The 19,613-nt window shown below is 39.4% G+C and overlaps 37 non-coding genes across 37 annotated transcripts; 18 read left to right on the top strand and 19 right to left on the bottom strand.

The window, feature by feature from the left end:
- Positions 1 to 323: 323 nt before the first annotated feature.
- TRNAL-CAG (transfer RNA leucine (anticodon CAG)) lies at positions 324 to 406 on the bottom strand. The gene has a single exon. It is a non-coding gene; the product is annotated as a tRNA-Leu (tRNA).
- A 152-nt stretch (positions 407 to 558) lies between these two features.
- Positions 559 to 631, top strand: TRNAF-GAA (transfer RNA phenylalanine (anticodon GAA)). The gene has a single exon. It is a non-coding gene; the product is annotated as a tRNA-Phe (tRNA).
- Positions 632 to 1,198: 567 nt separating this feature from the next.
- Positions 1,199 to 1,281, bottom strand: TRNAL-CAG (transfer RNA leucine (anticodon CAG)). The gene has a single exon. It is a non-coding gene; the product is annotated as a tRNA-Leu (tRNA).
- Positions 1,282 to 1,432: 151 nt separating this feature from the next.
- On the top strand, positions 1,433 to 1,505 carry TRNAF-GAA (transfer RNA phenylalanine (anticodon GAA)). The gene has a single exon. It is a non-coding gene; the product is annotated as a tRNA-Phe (tRNA).
- Positions 1,506 to 2,958: 1,453 nt separating this feature from the next.
- On the bottom strand, positions 2,959 to 3,041 carry TRNAL-CAG (transfer RNA leucine (anticodon CAG)). The gene has a single exon. It is a non-coding gene; the product is annotated as a tRNA-Leu (tRNA).
- Positions 3,042 to 3,193: 152 nt separating this feature from the next.
- TRNAF-GAA (transfer RNA phenylalanine (anticodon GAA)) lies at positions 3,194 to 3,266 on the top strand. Its single transcript has one exon. It is a non-coding gene; the product is annotated as a tRNA-Phe (tRNA).
- Positions 3,267 to 3,833: 567 nt separating this feature from the next.
- Positions 3,834 to 3,916, bottom strand: TRNAL-CAG (transfer RNA leucine (anticodon CAG)). The gene has a single exon. It is a non-coding gene; the product is annotated as a tRNA-Leu (tRNA).
- Positions 3,917 to 4,714: 798 nt separating this feature from the next.
- On the bottom strand, positions 4,715 to 4,797 carry TRNAL-CAG (transfer RNA leucine (anticodon CAG)). The gene has a single exon. It is a non-coding gene; the product is annotated as a tRNA-Leu (tRNA).
- A 793-nt stretch (positions 4,798 to 5,590) lies between these two features.
- On the bottom strand, positions 5,591 to 5,673 carry TRNAL-CAG (transfer RNA leucine (anticodon CAG)). Its single transcript has one exon. It is a non-coding gene; the product is annotated as a tRNA-Leu (tRNA).
- Positions 5,674 to 5,821: 148 nt separating this feature from the next.
- TRNAF-GAA (transfer RNA phenylalanine (anticodon GAA)) lies at positions 5,822 to 5,894 on the top strand. The gene has a single exon. It is a non-coding gene; the product is annotated as a tRNA-Phe (tRNA).
- A 577-nt stretch (positions 5,895 to 6,471) lies between these two features.
- Positions 6,472 to 6,554, bottom strand: TRNAL-CAG (transfer RNA leucine (anticodon CAG)). The gene has a single exon. It is a non-coding gene; the product is annotated as a tRNA-Leu (tRNA).
- A 148-nt stretch (positions 6,555 to 6,702) lies between these two features.
- TRNAF-GAA (transfer RNA phenylalanine (anticodon GAA)) lies at positions 6,703 to 6,775 on the top strand. Its single transcript has one exon. It is a non-coding gene; the product is annotated as a tRNA-Phe (tRNA).
- A 567-nt stretch (positions 6,776 to 7,342) lies between these two features.
- On the bottom strand, positions 7,343 to 7,425 carry TRNAL-CAG (transfer RNA leucine (anticodon CAG)). The gene has a single exon. It is a non-coding gene; the product is annotated as a tRNA-Leu (tRNA).
- Positions 7,426 to 8,223: 798 nt separating this feature from the next.
- Positions 8,224 to 8,306, bottom strand: TRNAL-CAG (transfer RNA leucine (anticodon CAG)). The gene has a single exon. It is a non-coding gene; the product is annotated as a tRNA-Leu (tRNA).
- Positions 8,307 to 8,454: 148 nt separating this feature from the next.
- On the top strand, positions 8,455 to 8,527 carry TRNAF-GAA (transfer RNA phenylalanine (anticodon GAA)). Its single transcript has one exon. It is a non-coding gene; the product is annotated as a tRNA-Phe (tRNA).
- Positions 8,528 to 8,724: 197 nt separating this feature from the next.
- On the bottom strand, positions 8,725 to 8,807 carry TRNAL-CAG (transfer RNA leucine (anticodon CAG)). Its single transcript has one exon. It is a non-coding gene; the product is annotated as a tRNA-Leu (tRNA).
- A 152-nt stretch (positions 8,808 to 8,959) lies between these two features.
- On the top strand, positions 8,960 to 9,032 carry TRNAF-GAA (transfer RNA phenylalanine (anticodon GAA)). Its single transcript has one exon. It is a non-coding gene; the product is annotated as a tRNA-Phe (tRNA).
- Positions 9,033 to 10,484: 1,452 nt separating this feature from the next.
- Positions 10,485 to 10,567, bottom strand: TRNAL-CAG (transfer RNA leucine (anticodon CAG)). The gene has a single exon. It is a non-coding gene; the product is annotated as a tRNA-Leu (tRNA).
- Positions 10,568 to 10,720: 153 nt separating this feature from the next.
- Positions 10,721 to 10,793, top strand: TRNAF-GAA (transfer RNA phenylalanine (anticodon GAA)). The gene has a single exon. It is a non-coding gene; the product is annotated as a tRNA-Phe (tRNA).
- Positions 10,794 to 11,360: 567 nt separating this feature from the next.
- Positions 11,361 to 11,443, bottom strand: TRNAL-CAG (transfer RNA leucine (anticodon CAG)). The gene has a single exon. It is a non-coding gene; the product is annotated as a tRNA-Leu (tRNA).
- Positions 11,444 to 11,595: 152 nt separating this feature from the next.
- On the top strand, positions 11,596 to 11,668 carry TRNAF-GAA (transfer RNA phenylalanine (anticodon GAA)). The gene has a single exon. It is a non-coding gene; the product is annotated as a tRNA-Phe (tRNA).
- Positions 11,669 to 12,245: 577 nt separating this feature from the next.
- TRNAL-CAG (transfer RNA leucine (anticodon CAG)) lies at positions 12,246 to 12,328 on the bottom strand. Its single transcript has one exon. It is a non-coding gene; the product is annotated as a tRNA-Leu (tRNA).
- Positions 12,329 to 12,479: 151 nt separating this feature from the next.
- Positions 12,480 to 12,552, top strand: TRNAF-GAA (transfer RNA phenylalanine (anticodon GAA)). The gene has a single exon. It is a non-coding gene; the product is annotated as a tRNA-Phe (tRNA).
- Positions 12,553 to 13,129: 577 nt separating this feature from the next.
- Positions 13,130 to 13,212, bottom strand: TRNAL-CAG (transfer RNA leucine (anticodon CAG)). Its single transcript has one exon. It is a non-coding gene; the product is annotated as a tRNA-Leu (tRNA).
- A 148-nt stretch (positions 13,213 to 13,360) lies between these two features.
- TRNAF-GAA (transfer RNA phenylalanine (anticodon GAA)) lies at positions 13,361 to 13,433 on the top strand. The gene has a single exon. It is a non-coding gene; the product is annotated as a tRNA-Phe (tRNA).
- A 577-nt stretch (positions 13,434 to 14,010) lies between these two features.
- On the bottom strand, positions 14,011 to 14,093 carry TRNAL-CAG (transfer RNA leucine (anticodon CAG)). The gene has a single exon. It is a non-coding gene; the product is annotated as a tRNA-Leu (tRNA).
- Positions 14,094 to 14,241: 148 nt separating this feature from the next.
- Positions 14,242 to 14,314, top strand: TRNAF-GAA (transfer RNA phenylalanine (anticodon GAA)). The gene has a single exon. It is a non-coding gene; the product is annotated as a tRNA-Phe (tRNA).
- An 800-nt stretch (positions 14,315 to 15,114) lies between these two features.
- Positions 15,115 to 15,187, top strand: TRNAF-GAA (transfer RNA phenylalanine (anticodon GAA)). The gene has a single exon. It is a non-coding gene; the product is annotated as a tRNA-Phe (tRNA).
- A 567-nt stretch (positions 15,188 to 15,754) lies between these two features.
- On the bottom strand, positions 15,755 to 15,837 carry TRNAL-CAG (transfer RNA leucine (anticodon CAG)). The gene has a single exon. It is a non-coding gene; the product is annotated as a tRNA-Leu (tRNA).
- Positions 15,838 to 15,988: 151 nt separating this feature from the next.
- TRNAF-GAA (transfer RNA phenylalanine (anticodon GAA)) lies at positions 15,989 to 16,061 on the top strand. The gene has a single exon. It is a non-coding gene; the product is annotated as a tRNA-Phe (tRNA).
- A 577-nt stretch (positions 16,062 to 16,638) lies between these two features.
- TRNAL-CAG (transfer RNA leucine (anticodon CAG)) lies at positions 16,639 to 16,721 on the bottom strand. The gene has a single exon. It is a non-coding gene; the product is annotated as a tRNA-Leu (tRNA).
- Positions 16,722 to 16,869: 148 nt separating this feature from the next.
- Positions 16,870 to 16,942, top strand: TRNAF-GAA (transfer RNA phenylalanine (anticodon GAA)). Its single transcript has one exon. It is a non-coding gene; the product is annotated as a tRNA-Phe (tRNA).
- Positions 16,943 to 17,519: 577 nt separating this feature from the next.
- Positions 17,520 to 17,602, bottom strand: TRNAL-CAG (transfer RNA leucine (anticodon CAG)). The gene has a single exon. It is a non-coding gene; the product is annotated as a tRNA-Leu (tRNA).
- A 148-nt stretch (positions 17,603 to 17,750) lies between these two features.
- Positions 17,751 to 17,823, top strand: TRNAF-GAA (transfer RNA phenylalanine (anticodon GAA)). Its single transcript has one exon. It is a non-coding gene; the product is annotated as a tRNA-Phe (tRNA).
- An 800-nt stretch (positions 17,824 to 18,623) lies between these two features.
- On the top strand, positions 18,624 to 18,696 carry TRNAF-GAA (transfer RNA phenylalanine (anticodon GAA)). Its single transcript has one exon. It is a non-coding gene; the product is annotated as a tRNA-Phe (tRNA).
- A 567-nt stretch (positions 18,697 to 19,263) lies between these two features.
- On the bottom strand, positions 19,264 to 19,346 carry TRNAL-CAG (transfer RNA leucine (anticodon CAG)). Its single transcript has one exon. It is a non-coding gene; the product is annotated as a tRNA-Leu (tRNA).
- A 148-nt stretch (positions 19,347 to 19,494) lies between these two features.
- TRNAF-GAA (transfer RNA phenylalanine (anticodon GAA)) lies at positions 19,495 to 19,567 on the top strand. Its single transcript has one exon. It is a non-coding gene; the product is annotated as a tRNA-Phe (tRNA).
- The last annotated feature ends 46 nt before the right edge of the window (positions 19,568 to 19,613 follow it).

Raw genomic sequence — 19,613 nt, 5'->3', positions numbered from 1 at the left:
CTGTGCTCTACACAACCATCTACACAACCATCAATGCACTAAGTGTGTTAGCTGAACTAGCTCTGTTGGGAGAGCGTTTGACTAAATATCCCTGCTTTGATCCTTGGTTTCAGCAGTTTCATTTTAACTCAAAATCCACTAAAGTGAGTTAAATCGTTGATGCGTTTAGAGTTTTGGCAGCTTAGGTAAAATACCTCAAAAGCCCTATGTTGCATTGTGGTGAATATAATTTTACAAATCCCGTTAGCATTCCATGCCAGTAGAGTGTGTAGTTTTCATTCTGAAATGTTTTGAAGATTTTTAGTCTCTATATAAAAAACATCTGTCAGAAGTGGGATTCGAACCCACGCCTCCAGAGGAGACTGCGACCTGAACGCAGCGCCTTAGACCGCTCGGCCATCCTGACTTTGCTTTGCATTACACCTCCACCAATGCAAAAAAAAAAGAAGCCATGCGAGCTGTAAAACCGTTGTTTTAACACATGAAAAAACATCCCTATCGTTTGGGACATTTTACAACACTGTGCCCTACACCACCATCTGTCAACTAGGTGTATTAGCCGAAATAGCTCAGTTGGGAGAGCGTTAGACTGAAGATCTAAAGGTCCCTGGTTCGATCCCGGGTTTCGGCAGTTTTCTTATGTCTCAAAATCAACTGAAGTAAGTTAAGTCGTTGATGCGTTTAGAGTTTTAGCAGCTTAGTTAATATACCTCAAAGGCACTATTTTGCATTGTGGAGAAAATTGTTTTACATATCCGGTTAGCATTTCATGCCAGTACAGTGTTTGGTTTTCATTTTGAAAATTTTGAAGTTTTTTTTTCTTTATAAAAAGAGACATTTTTACACATGAAAAACCATTCCTATTATTGGGGACATCTTACAATGCTGTGCTCTACACAACCATCTACACAACCGTCAATGCACTAAGTGTGTTAGCTGAACTAGCTCTGTTGGGAGAGCGTTTGACTGCTTTGATCCTTGGTTTCAGCAGTTTCATTTTAACTCAAAATCCACTAAAGTGAGTTAAATCGTTGATGCGTTTAGAGTTTTGGCAGCTTAGGTAAAATACCTCAAAAGCCCTATATTGCATTGTGGTGAATATAATTTTACAAATCCAGTTAGCATTCCATGCCAGTAGAGTGTGTAGTTTTCATTCTGAAATTTTTTGAAGATTTTTAGTCTCTATATAAAAAACATCTGTCAGAAGTGGGATTCGAACCCACACCTCCAGAGGAGACTGCGACCTGAACGCAGCGCCTTAGACCGCTCGGCCATCCTGACTTTGCTTTGCATTACAGCTCCATCAATGCAAAAAAAAAGAAGCCATGCGAGCTGTAAAACCGTTGTTTTAACACATGAAAAAACATCCCTATCGTTGGGGACATTTTACAACACTGTGCCCTACACCACCATCTGTCAACTAGGTGTATTAGCCGAAATAGTTCAGTTGGGAGAGCGTTAGACTGAAGATCTAAAGGTCCCTGGTTCGATCCCGGGTTTCGGCAGTTTCCTTATGTCTCAAAATCAACTGAAGTAAGTTAAGTCGTTGATGCGTTTAGAGTTTTAGCAGCTTAATTAATATACCTCATAGGCACTATTTTGCATTGTGGAGAAAATTGTTTTACATATCCCGTTAGCATTTCATGCCAGTACAGTGTTTGGTTTTCATTTTGAAAATTTTGAAGTTTTTTTTTCTTTATAAAAAGAGACATTTTTACACATGAAAAACCATTCCTATTATTGGGGACATCTTACAATGCTGTGCTCTACACAACCATCTACACAACCATCAATGCACTAAGTGTGTTAGCTGAACTAGCTCTGTTGGGAGAGCGTTTGACTAAATATCCCTGCTTTGATCCTTGGTTTCAGCAGTTTCATTTTAACTCAAAATCCACTAAAGTGAGTTAAATCGTTGATGCGTTTAGAGTTTTGGCAGCTTAGGTAAAATACCTCAAAAGCCCTATGTTGCATTGTGGTGAATATAATTTTACAAATCCCGTTAGCATTCCATGCCAGTACAGTGTGTAGTTTTCATTCTGAAATTTTTTGTCTCTATATAAAAAACATCTGTCAGAAGTGGGAATCGAAACCACCCCTCCAGAGGAGACTGCGACCTGAACGCAGCGCCTTAGACCGCTCGGCCATCCTGACTTTGCTTTGTATTACACCTCCACCAATGCAAAAAAAAAAAAGAAGCCATGCGAGCTGTAAAACCGTTGTTTTAACACATGAAAAAACATCCCTATCGTTGGGGACATTTTGCAACACTGTGCCCTACACCACCATCTGTCAACTAGGTGTATTAGCCGAAATAGCTCAGTTGGGAGAGCGTTAGACTGAAGATCTAAAGGTCCCTGGTTCGATCCTGGGTGTCGGCAGTTTCCTTATGTCTCAAAATCAACTGAAGTAAGTTAAGTCGTTGATGCGTTTAGAGTTTTAGCAGCTTAGTTAATATACCTCAAAGGCACTATTTTGCATTGTGGAGAAAATTGTTTTACATATCCCGTTAGCATTTCATGCCAGTACAGTGTTTGGTTTTCATTTTGAAAATTTTGAAGTAAATTTTTCTTTATAAAAAGAGACATTTTTACACATGAAAAACCATTCCTATTATTGGGGACATCTTACAATGCTGTGCTCTACACAACCATCTACACAACCATCAATGCACTAAGTGTGTTAGCTGAACTAGCTCTGTTGGGAGAGCGTTTGACTAAATATCCCTGCTTTGATCCTTGGTTTCAGCAGTTTCATTTTAACTCAAAATCCACTAAAGTGAGTTAAATCGTTGATGCGTTTAGAGTTTTGGCAGCTTAGGTAAAATACCTCAAAAGCCCTATGTTGCATTGTGGTGAATATAATTTTACAAATCCCGTTAGCATTCCATGCCAGTACAGTGTGTAGTTTTCATTCTGAAATTTTTTGAAGATTTTTAGTCTCTATATAAAAAACATCTGTCAGAAGTGGGATTCGAACCCACGCCTCCAGAGGAGACTGCAACCTGAACGCAGCGCCTTAGACCGCTCGGCCATCCTGACTTTGCTTTGCATTACACCTCCACCAATGCAAAAAAAAAAGAAGCCATGCGAGCTGTAAAACCGTTGTTTTAACACATGAAAAAACATCCCTATCTTTGGGGACATTTTACAACACTGTGCCCTACACCACCATCTGTCAACTAGGTGTATTAGCCGAAATAGCTCAGTTGGGAGAGCGTTAGACTGAAGATCTAAAGGTCCCTGGTTCGGTCCCGGGTTTCGGCAGTTTCCTTATGTCTCAAAATCAACTGAAGTAAGTTAAGTCGTTGATGCGTTTAGAGTTTTAGCAGCTTAGTTAATATACCTCAAAGGCACTATTTTGCATTGTGGAGAAAATTGTTTTACATATCCGGTTAGCATTTCATGCCAGTACAGTGTTTAGTTTTCATTTTGAAAATTTTGAAGTTTTTTTTTCTTTATAAAAAGAGAAATTTTTACACATGAAAAACCATTCCTATTATTGGGGACATCTTACAATGCTGTGCTCTACACAACCATCTACACAACCGTCAATGCACTAAGTGTGTTAGCTGAGCTAGCTCTGTTGGGAGAGCGTTTGACTGCTTTGATCCTTGGTTTCAGCAGTTTCATTTTAACTCAAAATCCACTAAAGTGAGTTAAATCGTTGATGCGTTTAGAGTTTTGGCAGCTTAGGTAAAATACCTCAAAAGCCCTATGTTGCATTGTGGTGAATATAATTTTACAAATCCCGTTAGCATTCCATGCCAGTACAGTGTGTAGATTTCATTCTGAAATTTTTTGAAGATTTTTAGTCTCTATATAAAAAACATCTGTCAGAAGTGGGATTCGAACCCACGCCTCCAGAGGAGACTGCGACCTGAACGCAGCGCCTTAGACCACTCGGCCATCCTGACTTTGCTTTGTATTACATCTCCACCAATGCAAAAAAGAAGCCATGCGAGCTGTAAAACCGTTGTTTTAACACATGAAAAAACATCCCTATCGTTGGGGACATTTTGCAACACTGTGCCCTACACCACCATCTGTCAACTAGGTGTATTAGCCGAAATAGCTCAGTTGGGAGAGCGTTAGACTGAAGATCTAAAGGTCCCTGGTTCGATCCTGGGTGTCGGCAGTTTCCTTATGTCTCAAAATCAACTGAAGTAAGTTAAGTCGTTGATGCGTTTAGAGTTTTAGCAGCTTAGTTAATATACCTCAAAGGCACTATTTTGCATTGTGGAGAAAATTGTTTTACATATCCCGTTAGCATTTCATGCCAGTACAGTGTTTGGTTTTCATTTTGAAAATTTTGAAGTAAATTTTTCTTTATAAAAAGAGACATTTTTACACATGAAAAACCATTCCTATTATTGGGGACATCTTACAATGCTGTGCTCTACACAACCATCTACACAACCATCAATGCACTAAGTGTGTTAGCTGAACTAGCTCTGTTGGGAGAGCGTTTGACTAAATATCCCTGCTTTGATCCTTGGTTTCAGCAGTTTCATTTTAACTCAAAATCCACTAAAGTGAGTTAAATCGTTGATGCGTTTAGAGTTTTGGCAGCTTAGGTAAAATACCTCAAAAGCCCTATGTTGCATTGTGGTGAATATAATTTTACAAATCCCGTTAGCATTCCATGCCAGTACAGTGTGTAGTTTTCATTCTGAAATTTTTTGAAGATTTTTAGTCTCTATATAAAAAACATCTGTCAGAAGTGGGATTCGAACCCACGCCTCCAGAGGAGACTGCGACCTGAACGCAGCGCCTTAGACCGCTCGGCCATCCTGACTTTGCTTTGCATTACACCTCCACCAATGCAAAAAAAAAAAGAAGCCATGCGAGCTGTAAAACCGTTGTTTTAACACATGAAAAAACATCCCTATCGTTGGGGACATTTTACAACACTGTGCCCTACACCACCATCTGTCAACTAGGTGTATTAGCCGAAATAGCTCAGTTGGGAGAGCGTTAGACTGAAGATCAAAAGGTCCCTTGTTCGGTCCCGGGTTTCGGCAGTTTCCTTATGTCTCAAAATCAACTGAAGTAAGTTAAGTCGTTGATGCGTTTAGAGTTTTAGCAGCTTAGTTAATATACCTCAAAGGCACTATTTTGCATTGTGGAGAAAATTGTTTTACATATCCGGTTAGCATTTCATGCCAGTACAGTGTTTAGTTTTCATTTTGAAAATTTTGAAGTTTTTTTTTCTTTATAAAAAGAGACATTTTTACACATGAAAAACCATTCCTATTATTGGGGACATCTTAAAATGCTGTGCTCTACACAACCATCTACACAACCGTCAATGCACTAAGTGTGTTAGCTGAGCTAGCTCTGTTGGGAGAGCGTTTGACTGCTTTGATCCTTGGTTTCAGCAGTTTCATTTTAACTCAAAATCCACTAAAGTGAGTTAAATCGTTGATGCGTTTAGAGTTTTGGCAGCTTAGGTAAAATACCTCAAAAGCCCTATGTTGCATTGTGGTGAATATAATTTTACAAATCCCGTTAGCATTCCATGCCAGTACAGTGTGTAGTTTTCATTCTGAAATTTTTTGAAGATTTTTAGTCTCTATATAAAAAACATCTGTCAGAAGTGGGATTCGCACCCACGCCTCCAGAGGAGACTGCGACCTGAACGCAGCGCCTTAGACCGCTCGGCCATCCTGACTTTGCTTTGTATTACATCTCCACCAATGCAAAAAAGAAGCCATGCGAGCTGTAAAACCGTTGTTTTAACACATGAAAAAACATCCCTATCTTTGGGGACATTTTACAACACTGTGCCCTACACCACCATCTGTCAACTAGGTGTATTAGCCGAAATAGCTCAGTTGGGAGAGCGTTAGACTGAAGATCTAAAGGTCCCTGGTTCGATCCCGGGTTTCGGCAGTTTCTTTATGTCTCAAAATCAACTGAAGTAAGTTAAGTCGTTGATGCGTTTAGAGTTTTAGCAGCTTAGTTAATATACCTCAAAGGCACTATTTTGCATTGTGGAGAAAATTGTTTTACATATCCGGTTAGCATTTCATGCCAGTACAGTGTTTGGTTTTCATTTTGAAAATTTTGAAGTTTTTTTTTCTTTATAAAAAGAGACATTTTTACACATGAAAAACCATTCCTATTATTGGGGACATCTTACAATGCTGTGCTCTACACAACCATCTACACAACCATCAATGCACTAAGTGTGTTAGCTGAACTAGCTCTGTTGGGAGAGCGTTTGACTAAATATCCCTGCTTTGATCCTTGGTTTCAGCAGTTTCATTTTAACTCAAAATCCACTAAAGTGAGTTAAATCGTTGATGCGTTTAGAGTTTTGGCAGCTTAGGTAAAATACCTCAAAAGCCCTATGTTGCATTGTGGTGAATATAATTTTACAAATCCCGTTAGCATTCCATGCCAGTACAGTGTGTAGTTTTCATTCTGAAATTTTTTGAAGATTTTTAGTCTCTATATAAAAAACATCTGTCAGAAGTGGGATTCGAACCCACGCCTCCAGAGGAGACTGCGACCTGACCGCAGCGCCTTAGACCGCTCGGCCATCCTGACTTTGCTTTGTATTACATCTCCACCAATGCAAAAAAGAAGCCATGCGAGCTGTAAAACCGTTGTTTTAACACATGAAAAAACATCCCTATCTTCGGGGACATTTTACAACACTGTGCCCTACACCACCATCTGTCAACTAGGTGTATTAGCCGAAATAGCTCAGTTGGGAGAGCGTTAGACTGAAGATCTAAAGGTCCCTGGTTCGATCCCGGGTTTCGGCAGTTTCCTTATGTCTCAAAATCAACTGAATTAAGTTAAGTCGTTGATGCGTTTAGAGTTTTAGCAGCTTAGTTAATATACCTCAAAGGCACTATTTTGCATTGTGGAGAAAATTGTTTTACATATCCGGTTAGCATTTCATGCCAGTACAGTGTTTAGTTTTCATTTTGAAAATGTTGAAGTTTTTTTTTCTTTATAAAAAGAGACATTTTTACACATGAAAAACCATTCCTATTATTGGGGACATCTTACAATGCTGTGCTCTACACAACCATCTACACAACCGTCAATGCACTAAGTGTGTTAGCTGAGCTAGCTCTGTTGGGAGAGCGTTTGACTGCTTTGATCCTTGGTTTCAGCAGTTTCATTTTAACTCAAAATCCACTAAAGTGAGTTAAATCGTTGATGCGTTTAGAGTTTTGGCAGCTTAGGTAAAATACCTCAAAAGCCCTATGTTGCATTGTGGTGAATATAATTTTACAAATCCCGTTAGCATTCCATGCCAGTACAGTGTGTAGTTTTCATTCTGAAATTTTTTGAAGATTTTTAGTCTCTATATAAAAAACATCTGTCAGAAGTGGGATTCGAACCCACGCCTCCAGAGGAGACTGCGACCTGAACGCAGCGCCTTAGACCGCTCGGCCATCCTGACTTTGCTTTGTATTATATCTCCACCAATGCAAAAAAGAAGCCATGCGAGCTGTAAAACCGTTGTTTTAACACATGAAAAAACATCCCTATCTTTGGGGACATTTTACAACACTGTGCCCTACACCACCATCTGTCAACTAGGTGTATTAGCCGAAATAGCTCAGTTGGGAGAGCGTTAGACTGAAGATATAAAGGTCCCTGGTTCGATCCCGGGTTTCGGCAGTTTCCTTATGTCTCAAAATCAACTGAAGTAAGTTAAGTCGTTGATGCGTTTAGAGTTTTAGCAGCTTAGTTAATATACCTCAAAGGCACTATTTTGCATTGTGGAGAAAATTGTTTTACATATCCGGTTAGCATTTCATGCCAGTACAGTGTTTGGTTTTCATTTTGAAAATTTTGAAGTTTTTTTTTCTTTATAAAAAGAGACATTTTTACACATGAAAAACCATTCCTATTATTGGGGACATCTTACAATACTGTGCTCTACACAACCATCTACACAACCATCAATGCACTAAGTGTGTTAGCTGAACTAGCTCTGTTGGGAGAGCGTTTGACTAAATATCCCTGCTTTGATCCTTGGTTTCAGCAGTTTCATTTTAACTCAAAATCCACTAAAGTGAGTTAAATCGTTGATGCGTTTAGAGTTTTGGCAGCTTAGGTAAAATACCTCAAAAGCCCTATGTTGCATTGTGGTGAATATAATTTTACAAATCCCGTTAGCATTCCATGCCAGTACAGTGTGTAGTTTTCATTCTGAAATTTTTTGAAGATTTTTAGTCTCTATATAAAAAACATCTGTCAGAAGTGGGATTCGAACCCACGCCTCCAGAGGAGACTGCGACCTGACCGCAGCGCCTTAGACCGCTCGGCCATCCTGACTTTGCTTTCTATTACATCTCCACCAATGCAAAAAAGAAGCCATGCGAGCTGTAAAACCGTTGTTTTAACACATGAAAAAACATCCCTATCTTCGGGGACATTTTACAACACTGTGCCCTACAGCACCATCTGTCAACTAGGTGTATTAGCCGAAATAGCTCAGTTGGGAGAGCGTTAGACTGAAGATCTAAAGGTCCCTGGTTCGATCCCGGGTTTCGGCAGTTTCCTTATGTCTCAAAATCAACTGAATTAAGTTAAGTCGTTGATGCGTTTAGAGTTTTAGCAGCTTAGTTAATATACCTCAAAAGCCCTATGTTGCATTGTGGTGAATATAATTTTACAAATCCCGTTAGCATTCCATGCCAGTACAGTGTGTAGTTTTCATTCTGAAATTTTTTGTCTCTATATAAAAAACATCTGTCAGAAGTGGGAATCGAACCCACCCCTCCAGAGGAGACTGCGACCTGAACGCAGCGCCTTAGACCGCTCGGCCATCCTGACTTTGCTTTGCATTACAGCTCCACCAATGCAAAAAAAAAAGAAGCCATGCGAGCTGTAAAACCGTTGTTTTAACACATGAAAAAACATCCCTATCGTTGGGGACATTTTACAACACTGTGCCCTACACCACCATCTGTCAACTAGGTGTATTAGCCGAAATAGCTCAGTTGGGAGAGCGTTAGACTGAAGATCTAAAGGTCCCTGGTTCGATCCCGGGTTTCGGCAGTTTCCTTATGTCTCAAAATCAACTGAAGTAAGTTAAGTCGTTGATGCGTTTAGAGTTTTAGCAGCTTAATTAATATACCTCATAGGCACTATTTTGCATTGTGGAGAAAATTGTTTTACATTTCTCGTTAGCATTTCATGCCAGTACAGTGTTTGGTTTTCATTTTGAAAATTTTGAAGTTTTTTTTTCTTTATAAAAAGAGACATTTTTACACATGAAAAACCATTCCTATTATTGGGGACATCTTACAATGCTGTGCTCTACACAACCATCTACACAACCATCAATGCACTAAGTGTGTTAGCTGAACTAGCTCTGTTGGGAGAGCGTTTGACTAAATATCCCTGCTTTGATCCTTGGTTTCAGCAGTTTCATTTTAACTCAAAATCCACTAAAGTGAGTTAAATCGTTGATGCGTTTAGAGTTTTGGCAGCTTAGGTAAAATACCTCAAAAGCCCTATGTTGCATTGTGGTGAATATAATTTTACAAATCCCGTTAGCATTCCATGCCAGTACAGTGTGTAGTTTTCATTCTGAAATTTTTTGTCTCTATATAAAAAACATCTGTCAGAAGTGGGAATCGAACCCACCCCTCCAGAGGAGACTGCGACCTGAATGCAGCGCCTTAGACTGCTCGGCCATCCTGACTTTGCTTTGTATTACACCTCCACCAATGCAAAAAAAAAAAGAAGCCATGCGAGCTGTAAAACCGTTGTTTTAACACATGAAAAAACATCCCTATCGTTGGGGACATTTTGCAACACTGTGCCCTGCACCACCATCTGTCAACTAGGTGTATTAGCCGAAATAGCTCAGTTGGGAGAGCGTTAGACTGAAGATCTAAAGGTCCCTGGTTCGATCCTGGGTGTCGGCAGTTTCCTCATGTCTCAAAATCAACTGAAGTAAGTTAAGTCGTTGATGCGTTTAGAGTTTTAGCAGCTTAGTTAATATACCTCAAAGGCACTATTTTGCATTGTGGAGAAAATTGTTTTACATATCCCGTTAGCATTTCATGCCAGTACAGTGTTTGGTTTTCATTTTGAAAATTTTGAAGTAAATTTTTCTTTATAAAAAGAGACATTTTTACACATGAAAAACCATTCCTATTATTGGGGACATCTTACAATGCTGTGCTCTACACAACCATCTACACAACCATCAATGCACTAAGTGTGTTAGCTGAACTAGCTCTGTTGGGAGAGCGTTTGACTAAATATCCCTGCTTTGATCCTTGGTTTCAGCAGTTTCATTTTAACTCAAAATCCACTAAAGTGAGTTAAATCGTTGATGCGTTTAGAGTTTTGGCAGCTTAGGTAAAATACCTCAAAAGCCCTATGTTGCATTGTGGTGAATATAATTTTACAAATCCCGTTAGCATTCCATGCCAGTACAGTGTGTAGTTTTCATTCTGAAATTTTTTGAAGATTTTTAGTCTCTATATAAAAAACATCTGTCAGAAGTGGGATTCGAACCCACGCCTCCAGAGGAGACTGCGACCTGAACGCAGCGCCTTAGACCGCTCGGCCATCCTGACTTTGCTTTGCATTACACCTCCACCAATGCAAAAAAAAAAAGAAGCCATGCGAGCTGTAAAACCGTTGTTTTAACACATGAAAAAACATCCCTATCGTTGGGGACATTTTACAACACTGTGCCCTACACCACCATCTGTCAACTAGGTGTATTAGCCGAAATAGCTCAGTTGGGAGAGCGTTAGACTGAAGATCTAAAGGTCCCTGGTTCGGTCCCGGGTTTCGGCAGTTTCCTTATGTCTCAAAATCAACTGAAGTAAGTTAAGTCGTTGATGCGTTTAGAGTTTTAGCAGCTTAGTTAATATACCTCAAAGGCACTATTTTGCATTGTGGAGAAAATTGTTTTACATATCCGGTTAGCATTTCATGCCAGTACAGTGTTTAGTTTTCATTTTGAAAATTTTGAAGTTTTTTTTTCTTTATAAAAAGAGACATTTTTACACATGAAAAACCATTCCTATTATTGGGGACATCTTACAATGCTGTGCTCTACACAACCATCTACACAACCGTCAATGCACTAAGTGTGTTAGCTGAGCTAGCTCTGTTGGGAGAGCGTTTGACTGCTTTGATCCTTGGTTTCAGCAGTTTCATTTTAACTCAAAATCCACTAAAGTGAGTTAAATCGTTGATGCGTTTAGAGTTTTGGCAGCTTAGGTAAAATACCTCAAAAGCCCTATGTTGCATTGTGGTGAATATAATTTTACAAATCCCGTTAGCATTCCATGCCAGTACAGTGTGTAGTTTTCATTCTGAAATTTTTTGAAGATTTTTAGTCTCTATATAAAAAACATCTGTCAGAAGTGGGATTCGAACCCACGCCTCCAGAGGAGACTGCGACCTGAACGCAGCGCCTTAGACCGCTCGGCCATCCTGACTTTGCTTTGCATTACACCTCCACCAATGCAAAAAAAAAAGAAGCCATGCGAGCTGTAAAACCGTTGTTTTAACACATGAAAAAACATCCCTATCGTTGGGGACATTTTACAACACTGTGCCCTACACCACCATCTGTCAACTAGGTGTATTAGCCGAAATAGCTCAGTTGGGAGAGCGTTAGACTGAAGATCTAAAGGTCCCTGGTTCGGTCCCGGGTTTCGGCAGTTTCCTTATGTCTCAAAATCAACTGAAGTAAGTTAAGTCGTTGATGCGTTTAGAGTTTTAGCAGCTTAGTTAATATACCTCAAAGGCACTATTTTGCATTGTGGAGAAAATTGTTTTACATATCCCGTTAGCATTTCATGCCAGTACAGTGTTTGGTTTTCATTTTGAAAATTTTGAAGTAAATTTTTCTTTATAAAAAGAGACATTTTTACACATGAAAAACCATTCCTATTATTGGGGACATCTTACAATGCTGTGCTCTACACAACCATCTACACAACCATCAATGCACTAAGTGTGTTAGCTGAACTAGCTCTGTTGGGAGAGCGTTTGACTAAATATCCCTGCTTTGATCCTTGGTTTCAGCAGTTTCATTTTAACTCAAAATCCACTAAAGTGAGTTAAATCGTTGATGCGTTTAGAGTTTTGGCAGCTTAGGTAAAATACCTCAAAAGCCCTATGTTGCATTGTGGTGAATATAATTTTACAAATCCCGTTAGCATTCCATGCCAGTACAGTGTGTAGTTTTCATTCTGAAATTTTTTGAAGATTTTTAGTCTCTATATAAAAAACATCTGTCAGAAGTGGGATTCGAACCCACGCCTCCAGAGGAGACTGCGACCTGAACGCAGCGCCTTAGACCGCTCGGCCATCCTGACTTTGCTTTGCATTACACCTCCACCAATGCAAAAAAAAAGAAGCCATGCGAGCTGTAAAACCGTTGTTTTAACACATGAAAAAACATCCCTATCGTTGGGGACATTTTACAACACTGTGCCCTACACCACCATCTGTCAACTAGGTGTATTAGCCGAAATAGCTCAGTTGGGAGAGCGTTAGACTGAAGATCTAAAGGTCCCTGGTTCGATCCCGGGTTTCGGCAGTTTCCTTATGTCTCAAAATCAACTGAAGTAAGTTAAGTCGTTGATGCGTTTAGAGTTTTAGCAGCTTAGTTAATATACCTCAAAGGCACTATTTTGCATTGTGGAGAAAATTGTTTTACATATCCGGTTAGCATTTCATGCCAGTACAGTGTTTGGTTTTCATTTTGAAAATTTTGAAGTTTTTTTTTCTTTATAAAAAGAGACATTTTTACACATGAAAAACCATTCCTATTATTGGGGACATCTTACAATGCTGTGCTCTACACAACCATCTACACAACCATCAATGCACTAAGTGTGTTAGCTGAACTAGCTCTGTTGGGAGAGCGTTTGACTAAATATCCCTGCTTTGATCCTTGGTTTCAGCAGTTTCATTTTAACTCAAAATCCACTAAAGTGAGTTAAATCGTTGATGCGTTTAGAGTTTTGGCAGCTTAGGTAAAATACCTCAAAAGCCCTATGTTGCATTGTGGTGAATATAATTTTACAAATCCCGTTAGCATTCCATGCCAGTACAGTGTGTAGTTTTCATTCTGAAATTTTTTGAAGATTTTTAGTCTCTATATAAAAAACATCTGTCAGAAGTGGGATTTGAACCCACGCCTCCAGAGGAGACTGCGACCTGAACGCAGCGCCTTAGACCGCTCGGCCATCCTGACTTTGCTTTGTATTACATCTCCACCAATGCAAAAAAGAAGCCAGGCGAGCTGTAAAACCGTTGTTTTAACACATGAAAAAACATCCCTATCTTTGGGGACATTTTACAACACTGTGCCCTACACCACCATCTGTGAACTAGGTGTATTAGCCGAAATAGCTCAGTTGGGAGAGCGTTAGACTGAAGATCTAAAGGTCCCTGGTTCGATCCCGGGTTTCGGCAGTTTCCTTATGTCTCAAAATCAACTGAAGTAAGTTAAGTCGTTGATGCGTTTAGAGTTTTAGCAGCTTAGTTAATATACCTCAAAGGCACTATTTTGCATTGTGGAGAAAATTGTTTTACATATCCCGTTAGCATTTCATGCCAGTACAGTGTTTGGTTTTCATTTTGAAAATTTTGAAGTTTTTTTTTCTTTATAAAAAGAGACATTTTTACACATGAAAAACCATTCCTATTATTGGGGACATCTTACAATGCTGTGCTCTACACAACCATCTACACAACCATCAATGCACTAAGTGTGTTAGCTGAACTAGCTCTGTTGGGAGAGCGTTTGACTAAATATCCCTGCTTTGATCCTTGGTTTCAGCAGTTTCATTTTAACTCAAAATCCACTAAAGTGAGTTAAATCGTTGATGCGTTTAGAGTTTTGGCAGCTTAGGTAAAATACCTCAAAAGCCCTATGTTGCATTGTGGTGAATATAATTTTACAAATCCCGTTAGCATTCCATGCCAGTACAGTGTGTAGTTTTCATTCTGAAATTTTTTGAAGATTTTTAGTCTCTATATAAAAAACATCTGTCAGAAGTGGGATTTGAACCCACGCCTCCAGAGGAGACTGCGACCTGAACGCAGCGCCTTAGACCGCTCGGCCATCCTGACTTTGCTTTGTATTACATCTCCACCAATGCAAAAAAGAAGCCAGGCGAGCTGTAAAACCGTTGTTTTAACACATGAAAAAACATCCCTATCTTTGGGGACATTTTACAACACTGTGCCCTACACCACCATCTGTCAACTAGGTGTATTAGCCGAAATAGCTCAGTTGGGAGAGCGTTAGACTGAAGATCTAAAGGTCCCTGGTTCGATCCCGGGTTTCGGCAGTTTCCTTATGTCTCAAAATCAACTGAAGTAAGTTAAGTCGTTGATGCGTTTAGAGTTTTAGCAGCTTAGTTAATATACCTCAAAGGCACTATTTTGCATTGTGGAGAAAATTGTTTTACATATCCCGTTAGCATTTCATGCCAGTACAGTGTTTGGTTTTCATTTTGAAAATTTTGAAGTTTTTTTTTCTTTATAAAAAGAGACATTTTTACACATGAAAAACCATTCCTATTATTGGGGACATCTTACAATGCTGTGCTCTACACAACCATCTACACAACCATCAATGCACTAAGTGTGTTAGCTGAACTAGCTCTGTTGGGAGAGCGTTTGACTAAATATCCCTGCTTTGATCCTTGGTTTCAGCAGTTTCATTTTAACTCAAAATCCACTAAAGTGAGTTAAATCGTTGATGCGTTTAGAGTTTTGGCAGCTTAGGTAAAATACCTCAAAAGCCCTATGTTGCATTGTGGTGAATATAATTTTACAAATCCCGTTAGCATTCCATGCCAGTACAGTGTGTAGTTTTCATTCTGAAATTTTTTGTCTCTATATAAAAAACATCTGTCAGAAGTGGGAATCGAAACCACCCCTCCAGAGGAGACTGCGACCTGAACGCAGCGCCTTAGACCGCTCGGCCATCCTGACTTTGCTTTGCATTACAGCTCCACCAATGCAAAAAAAAAGAAGCCATGCGAGCTGTAAAACCGTTGTTTTAACACATGAAAAAACATCCCTATCGTTGGGGACATTTTACAACACTGTGCCCTACACCACCATCTGTCAACTAGGTGTATTAGCCGAAATAGTTCAGTTGGGAGAGCGTTAGACTGAAGATCTAAAGGTCCCTGGTTCGATCCCGGGTTTCGGCAGTTTCCTTATGTCTCAAAATCAACTGAAGTAAGTTAAGTCGTTGATTCGTTTAGAGTTTTAGCAGCTTAATTAATATACCTCATAGGCACTATTTTGCATTGTGGAGAAAATTGTTTTACATATCCGGTTAGCATTTCATGCCAGTACAGTGTTTGGTTTTCATTTTGAAAATTTTGAAGTTTTTTTTTCTTTATAAAAAGAGACATTTTTACACATGAAAAACCATTCCTATTATTGGGGACATCTTACAATGCTGTGCTCTACACAACCATCTACACAACCATCAATGCACTAAGTGTGTTAGCTGAACTAGCTCTGTTGGGAGAGCGTTTGACTGCTTTGATCCTTGGTTTCAGCAGTTTCATTTTAACTCAAAATCCACTAAAGTGAGTTAAATCGTTGATGCGTTTAGAGTTTTGGCAGCTTAGGTAAAATACCTCAAAAGCCCTATGTTGCATTGTGGTGAATATAATTTTACAAATCCCGTTAGCATTCCATGCCAGTACAGTGTGTAGTTTTCATTCTGAAATTTTTTGAAGATTTTTAGTCTCTATATAAAAAACATCTGTCAGAAGTGGGATTCGAACCCACGCCTCCAGAGGAGACTGCGACCTGAACGCAGCGCCTTAGACCGCTCGGCCATCCTGACTTTGCTTTGCATTACACCTCCACCAATGCAAAAAAAAAGAAGCCATGCGAGCTGTAAAACCGTTGTTTTAACACATGAAAAAACATCCCTATCGTTGGGGACATTTTACAACACTGTGCCCTACACCACCATCTGTCAACTAGGTGTATTAGCCGAAATAGCTCAGTTGGGAGAGCGTTAGACTGAAGATCTAAAGGTCCCTGGTTCGATCCCGGGTTTCGGCAGTTTCCTTATGTCTCAAAATCAACTGAAGTAAGTTAAGTCGTTGATGCGTTTAGAGTTTTAGCAGCTTAGTTAATATACCTCAAAGGCACTATTTTGCATTGTGGAGAAAATTGTTTTACATATCCGGTTAGCATTTCATGCCAGTACAGTGTTTGGTTTTCATTTTGAAAATTTTGAAGTTTTTTTTTCTTTATAAAAAGAGACATTTTTACACATGAAAAACCATTCCTATTATTGGGGACATCTTACAATGCTGTGCTCTACACAACCATCTACACAACCATCAATGCACTAAGTGTGTTAGCTGAACTAGCTCTGTTGGGAGAGCGTTTGACTAAATATCCCTGCTTTGATCCTTGGTTTCAGCAGTTTCATTTTAACTCAAAATCCACTAAAGTGAGTTAAATCGTTGATGCGTTTAGAGTTTTGGCAGCTTAGGTAAAATACCTCAAAAGCCCAATGTTGCATTGTGGTGAATATAATTTTACAAATCCCGTTAGCATTCCATGCCAGTACAGTGTGTAGTTTTCATTCTGAAATTTTTTGAAGATTTTTAGTCTCTATATAAAAAACATCTGTCAGAAGTGGGATTTGAACCCACGCCTCCAGAGGAGACTGCGACCTGAACGCAGCGCCTTAGACCGCTCGGCCATCCTGACTTTGCTTTGTATTACATCTCCACCAATGCAAAAAAGAAGCCAGGCGAGCTGTAAAACCGTTGTTTTAACACATGAAAAAACATCCCTATCTTTGGGGACATTTTACAACACTGTGCCCTACACCACCATCTGTCAACTAGGTGTATTAGCCGAAATAGCTCAGTTGGGAGAGCGTTAGACTGAAGATCTAAAGGTCCCTGGTTCGATCCCGGGTTTCGGCAGTTTCCTTATGTCTCAAAATCAACTGAAGTAAGTTAAGTCGTTGATGCGTTTAGAGTTTTAGCAGCTTAGTTAATATACCTCAAAGGCACTATTTTGCATTGTGGAGAAAATTGTTTTACATATCCCGTTAGCATTTCATGCCAGTACAGTGTTTGGTTTTCATTTTGAAAATTTTGAAGTTTTTTTTTCTTTATAAAAAGAGACATTTTTACACATGAAAAACCATTCCTATTATTGGGGACATCTTACAATGCTGTGCTCTACACAACCATCTACACAACCATCAATGCACTAAGTGTGTTAGCTGAACTAGCTCTGTTGGGAGAGCGTTTGACTAAATATCCCTGCTTTGATCCTTGGTTTCAGCAGTTTCATTTTAACTCAAAATCCACTAAAGTGAGTTAAATCGTTGATGCGTTTAGAGTTTTGGCAGCTTAGGTAAAATACCTCAAAAGCCCTATGTTGCATTGTGGTGAATATAATTTTACAAATCCCGTTAGCATTCCATGCCAGTACAGTGTGTAGTTTTCATTCTGAAATTTTTTGAAGATTTTTAGTCTCTATATAAAAAACATCTGTCAGAAGTGGGATTTGAACCCACGCCTCCAGAGGAGACTGCGACCTGAACGCAGCGCCTTAGACCGCTCGGCCATCCTGACTTTGCTTTGTATTACATCTCCACCAATGCAAAAAAGAAGCCAGGCGAGCTGTAAAACCGTTGTTTTAACACATGAAAAAACATCCCTATCTTTGGGGACATTTTACAACACTGTGCCCTACACCACCATCTGTCAACTAGGTGTATTAGCCGAAATAGCTCAGTTGGGAGAGCGTTAGACTGAAGATCTAAAGGTCCCTGGTTCGATCCCGGGTTTCGGCAGTTTCCTTATGTCTCAAAATCAACTGAAGTAAGTTAAGTCGTTGATGCGTTTAGAGTTTTAGCAGCTTAGTTAATATACCTCAAAGGCACTATTTTGCATTGTGGAGAAAATTGTTTTACATATCCCGTTAGCATTTCATGCCAGTACAGTGTTTGGTTTTCATTTTGAAAATTTTGAAGTTTTTTTTTCTTTATAAAAAGAGACATTTTTACACATGAAAAACCATTCCTATTATTGGGGACATCTTACAATGCTGTGCTCTACACAACCATCTACACAACCATCAATGCACTAAGTGTGTTAGCTGAACTAGCTCTGTTGGGAGAGCGTTTGACTAAATATCCCTGCTTTGATCCTTGGTTTCAGCAGTTTCATTTTAACTCAAAATCCACTAAAGTGAGTTAAATCGTTGATGCGTTTAGAGTTTTGGCAGCTTAGGTAAAATACCTCAAAAGCCCTATGTTGCATTGTGGTGAATATAATTTTACAAATCCCGTTAGCATTCCATGCCAGTACAGTGTGTAGTTTTCATTCTGAAATTTTTTGTCTCTATATAAAAAACATCTGTCAGAAGTGGGAATCGAAACCACCCCTCCAGAGGAGACTGCGACCTGAACGCAGCGCCTTAGACCGCTCGGCCATCCTGACTTTGCTTTGCATTACAGCTCCACCAATGCAAAAAAAAAGAAGCCATGCGAGCTGTAAAACCGTTGTTTTAACACATGAAAAAACATCCCTATCGTTGGGGACATTTTACAACACTGTGCCCTACACCACCATCTGTCAACTAGGTGTATTAGCCGAAATAGTTCAGTTGGGAGAGCGTTAGACTGAAGATCTAAAGGTCCCTGGTTCGATCCCGGGTTTCGGCAGTTTCCTTATGTCTCAAAATCAACTGAAGTAAGTTAAGTCGTTGATTCGTTTAGAGTTTTAGCAGCTTAATTAATATACCTCATAGGCACTATTTTGCATTGTGGAGAAAATTGTTTTACATATCCGGTTAGCATTTCATGCCAGTACAGTGTTTGGTTTTCATTTTGAAAATTTTGAAGTTTTTTTTTCTTTATAAAAAGAGACATTTTTACACATGAAAAACCATTCCTATTATTGGGGACATCTTACAATGCTGTGCTCTACACAACCATCTACACAACCATCAATGCACTAAGTGTGTTAGCTGAACTAGCTCTGTTGGGAGAGCGTTTGACTGCTTTGATCCTTGGTTTCAGCAGTTTCATTTTAACTCAAAATCCACTAAAGTGAGTTAAATCGTTGATGCGTTTAGAGTTTTGGCAGCTTAGGTAAAATACCTCAAAAGCCCTATGTTGCATTGTGGTGAATATAATTTTACAAATCCCGTTAGCATTCCATGCCAGTACAGTGTGTAGTTTTCATTCTGAAATTTTTTGAAGATTTTTAGTCTCTATATAAAAAACATCTGTCAGAAGTGGGATTCGAACCCACGCCTCCAGAGGAGACTGCGACCTGAACGCAGCGCCTTAGACCGCTCGGCCATCCTGACTTTGCTTTGTATTACATCTCCACCAATGCAAAAAAGAAGCCATGCGAGCTGTAAAACCGTTGTTTTAACACATGAAAAAACATCCCTATCTTTGGGGACATTTTACAACACTGTGCCCTACACCACCATCTGTCAACTAGGTGTATTAGCCGAAATAGCTCAGTTGGGAGAGCGTTAGACTGAAGATCTAAAGGTCCCTGGTTCGATCCCGGGTTTCGGCAGTTTCCTTATGTCTCAAAATCAACTGAAGTAAGTTAAGTCGTTGAT

Source organism: Hyla sarda, chromosome 1 (genome assembly GCF_029499605.1).
Source record: "Hyla sarda isolate aHylSar1 chromosome 1, aHylSar1.hap1, whole genome shotgun sequence".
NCBI classification, from domain to species: domain Eukaryota; kingdom Metazoa; phylum Chordata; class Amphibia; order Anura; family Hylidae; genus Hyla; species Hyla sarda.
Note: the sequence above shows the minus strand (reverse complement) of the source record. Positions and strands in the feature narration are given on the sequence as shown.